The sequence below is a fragment of the Lissotriton vulgaris genome, chromosome 9, assembly GCF_964263255.1.
Source record: "Lissotriton vulgaris chromosome 9, aLisVul1.2, whole genome shotgun sequence".
NCBI lineage: Eukaryota > Metazoa > Chordata > Amphibia > Caudata > Salamandridae > Lissotriton > Lissotriton vulgaris.
Genome location: NC_141697.1, coordinates 309,643,592 through 309,648,544, shown reverse-complemented (window position 1 = coordinate 309,648,544; position 4,953 = coordinate 309,643,592). Strand labels below are relative to the sequence as shown.

Sequence of the window (4,953 nt, the reverse complement as noted above, 5' to 3'; positions counted from 1 at the left end):
GCATTTAAAAAACCTTATTTTATTTGCACAAAACCATTGAAATTCCATATATAGTTAGTTGCACTAACTATATATCGCGGACCCGCAATCCACTGCTAATGATGTCACATATTACATCATTCATGACATGGTCAGTGACATCACTGATGACATCACTGATGACATCTCAAATGACATCACTGATGACATCACTGATGACATCACTGATGACAACACCCAGTGACTGTATGTTTCTGTAAAGTTAAAATATGTCTTACATATTGAAGAATGAGTGGATGTATAAGTGTCTGGATGAAGGATTTAGTAGGTGCATGACTGACTGTATGAGAGAATGATTAAATGTGTCTCACTGAGTGTATGGGTTAGTGATTAAAGTGTCTTAATTTGGCAATCATTATTTATGTTGTTCTGTAAACTGCTGCATGTTTAAATCAGTAGCTATATCAGTAACTATATGGGTTATTGAATGGTTGCCCAAGTATTTGTATGGGAGACTGAGTATGTGTGTGGGTGGCTGGGAGGTGTATAACTCTGTGCATAGATGTGTGAGCAGTTGATTCCCTAGGTGTATGGGTTCAAAAGTGCATGTAGAAACAGCTGTATGGACAGTTGACTGTGTGCATGAGTATATTGGTGAGTGAATGGATATCTCAGTGCTACATGTCAAAGTAAGTACATATGTAAAACACACTCCATGTGAGAGTTGACATATATAAATAACTGAACATAAGAGCCAGTGAATGTGTGAGTGGCTGTATGAATCATTGTGAACTTGTATCAAGGATTGTATAAGAGAGTAAATATGTGTTACTATATGTTTGAATAAGTAAGGTGTGTATAACTGTATAGTTGAGGAAATGGAGATGTGATTGATTCTTTGCATGACTGACTAGGTGTGTGAGTAACTCCATGGATGTGTGACAGTCTGTGAGTGCCTGTTTACACTGAGTGTATCTAAGGTTATATTAGAGTCTGAAGATGTATTATCACATAAATGATATCATCAGTGATGTAATCAGTAATGTCAAATGAGATGTCAGTGATGTCATCAGTGATGTCATTTGAGATGTCATCAGTGATGTCATCAGTGATGTCACTGACCATGTCATGAATGATGTAATATGTGACATCATTAGCAGTGGATTGCGGGTCCGCGATATATAGTTAGTGCAACTAACTATATATGGAATTTCAATGGTTTTGTGCAAATAAAATAAGGTTTTTTAAATGCTAATCCCTAACTATATATGGTCTATAACCTATGGTTTTTTCAGTGAATTTTCAAGGTTTTGTAAATGCAAATTCCTAACTATATATGGTCTATAACCTATGGTTTTTTCTGTGAATATATATATATATATATATATATATATATATATATATATATATATATATATATATATATATATATATATATATATATATATATATATATATATATTTTTAGCGCAGAGTATATGAGAGCCAGGAAATACACAAGTAGGGTCGAGAGTTAAAATGGAGAAGGATCAAGAATCATGGAAGGAAGGGACTTTGGATTATTTTTTAAACAATAAGCAGATTAAAAGGCCAGATGGGGCAGAAATTATCTGGTATCATGTGGCAAACAGCACCTTACAGTTGAAAGATGCATTAATAGGTGCTGCACACATGATTGAAGCAGACGTCCTCCTTCAAGGGCGGGGATCCGGGATTGAGGAGCCAATCATGATGCATCCTCCTCAGACTGACAGCGACATCAATTTACATCAATGGCTCAATCACATTCTGCAAACCAGTATAGGGATCAAGCTGGACTTTAAGAGTTTGGAAGCAGTGAAACCATCAATGATACTTTTGCGAGAAAGGAAGATGTCCTTGAAGAGACCCCTTTGGAGTAATGTTGACTTTCTGCTTGGCCCCGGTGGATCTTCCCAAGCGGTGGATGCTGAATGTTTCCTCGATACAGTTATATCGTTCATCACAGATGTGACATTGTCTTTGGGATGGACAACAGGATGGCACTCTGGAAAAAATAATGTAGGCTATAGTTGAGAGATGGTAAAAGAAATGGAATATATGTGCAGCCCTCTTAGCAAGTCTGTGACATTCCCTGTCAGAGCTGCTCTGATTCGTCAATCTTGGGATGAGCTCCTTTGGTTGCTACAGCAGTCAAAAAAGTACAGTTTAACGATATGGTCAGGAAAAGATGACAAGTACCCTACCGAGGATCTGTTATTCATCAGAAAAAACCTCAATGCCGACAGAGTTTATTATGATGTTCTGGAGCCTCAGAATAGTGAATTCAAACAGATAATAGCCCAAGGCCAACTGTCAAAATAGACAGCGCGCACCCTGTGTTCACCTCCTGAGGAACATTGACGGAGAGGAGAGCTTACCGCTAGCATGCAGGGAAGAAATAAAGGCAAAACCATTCCAGGCATAGAAAAGCAGGAATGGCAGTTGTATTCTTTTTATTCTGAGGAAGAGTATGTTGTCCCTGAAAAGTAAAACAGGTTGACGGTTCTTTTTCATTTGCCATGACCCAGCCCCCATCAGCAAGCATTAGTTGAGTGAGTGCACCATGTTTTATAAAGATAAATATCAGTAAAAAAAAAAAGGAGGTTTCCCCCCCTCCTGGGTTCAAGCTCTCTAGGGTAAGTGTTATGGCTGGGGTGCAGATTACCCCCCATCAAATTGGTTTTGTGGTCAGTTATGACAACCAATCCCCATGTCGCAGATCTCAGCACAATTTCATCGTTTCAGTTCTTGGGTGGCCGGTGCAGATTTAAAGCATGTGTACATCTAGCTCCCTGTTCTGGAAGGAGCCCCCCTATTAGAGTTTCTTCCTCCATTCAGGCAGAGGCCAAAGCTGGTAGCTGCGGACGCCACTCCCAGGGTCCTTGCAGCCTTCAGTTTCTCCGGTGATGATGTAGCACTCTGGAAGTTGACAACCCCTCTCTTGGTCAATATGTGGATTGGGCTATATGGCTCAGGCGTCACAGATATACACAGCCTGTCTTTGGTGTAGTCTCTGATGTGGCATAATCCACAACAGAACAGTCCACTCTGGGATTGTACTTTGGATGCAGAATCCTAAATGCAGTGTTACAGTTTTCTCATTCACAATTCTGTGATGCTTTGAGAGACTGCACTCACTGTAATCTGCATTTATCTCAGGGGAAACCAATTAAACCAACAAGGCATCTGGGACATTAAACAAACTAAATACAGTGATGCCTATGGTATTCCTTTTTATAATCTTTCTAGTTATAGGACTGATACCGAAAAATTATCTATCCTATATATTTTCCAATACTTATTGATTAAATCATCAGTACTACTTCAAATTCATTCATCTAATAGCTAACCAAAAAATACTTTAATGAATCCATACAGACAAAAAAAGTCGGTTTGCATAAAGTATAGTAACCAATTTTTTTTTTTTTACTTATTCAACTTTTTTCAACCCAGCAAAGCAACAAACAGCAAAGGGGCAGTACTCCTCCTTACAGCTCTCCTGAAATTTTCCTTGACAGAGGTTACTCTTGATTCAAGAAGTGATATAAAGTTCTGTGGTTTCTGGTCTAATATTTATACCCCGGGCATGGCTTAGCCTCAGCCGATGATAGCTGCAAGCTTGCTGAGGTCCACTCTGTGACCTAGCATTGCCCCAAAATCTGGACTATATTCGTAATCCCCTGTGGCCCACAGTGGGTTTCACCTGGGGTAGTTGAAAAGAAGTGGGATCCACGGCAAAGGTAAGGGAATGGCTTTATTGACATCCAGCCACAGCAACTCCCCGGCAGCAACTGCCGAGACTAGAATCCTGGAAGTGTTCCACGCAGGGAACATTCAGTGTAGAATGCTAGGGCAGGGAGGAGAAGACCCAACACTCCTCCCTTTCTTCATAGAGAAAACAAAAGAACAAGAGAGGATAGAAGAAAAGGTGAAACAGAAGGAAAAGAGACGGAGAGAAAAGGAAAAGATACGGAGAGAAAAGGAGAAAGCAATGCAAAGCAAAATACATCATTTATAATGTAAAGCAAAGATACAAAGCAAATTACATCATTACACAATACAAAGCAACAATTCTTTGCAGTGACACAACATTACCATGCACCCACCAGGTGGTCTAGAAATTACCCCAGGTAAGGGAATGGCTTTATTGACATCCAGCCACAGCAACTCCCCGGCAGCAACTGCTGAGACTAGAATCCTGGAAGTGTTCCACGCAGGGAACATTCAGTGTAGAATGCTAGGGCAGGGAGGAGAAGACCCAACAGTAGTGTTTAACGTGCTGGGGAACCCACTCCTCATTACTGTGGCAGGACTAGGAGCCATGGAGCCTGGGATCTGACATAACCACAGTTGGGATAGTGGTAGTTGTGCTGGGCCTGCTCATCAGCCGTAGACTATGCAGCAAGTAAACCTGAGGAACCCAGGCAGCAGAGGTGAACTGGGCTGAGGCAGCTGATCAGTGATGGAGCTGGGCTGGCCAAATATGAAGGGAGGAGGGGGCTCCTACAGCAGGAAGGGAGTCCCGCATGAACTAAGGTGACCTCAACAAGAAACACAAGCGGAAGCCGTAAGGCATTGAGGCCGGCCCGTAAGAGGCATAATTGGTGGCTGGGGCCTTTGTGCAGCAGTCACAGTCGCACCCGGGACCCTCTGTGGCTGGTGTGCAGTGGCGCAATGTGGGATAGGGAGGCAGTGGCTTTGTGAAGATTGGGCCCAGAGTCAGAGGAGGCCTGAAATATGGTGAAGGCTAGCAGGTCAGGAGCAGTGAAACAGCAGTGAGGTTGGTGATATTCTTGAGCCCGGTCCTGGGCTGCGATAGTGATCCCCACATTTTAGTGACCATGAGTTTTCTGGTGGCTGTAAGCGCCGGGGACCCTAGTAATGGTGCTGTACTAGACTTGATCAAATGGGAGCCTAATTAATACATCCATAACCTCTGAGAGCACAGGAGAG

General features: G+C 41.9%; 1 pseudogene; it reads left to right on the top strand.

Moving 5' to 3' along the window:
* Window positions 1-1,497: 1,497 nt before the first annotated feature.
* LOC147690042 (protein FAM151B pseudogene) lies at window positions 1,498-2,322 on the top strand (annotated as a pseudogene).
* Window positions 2,323-4,953: the final 2,631 nt, after the last annotated feature.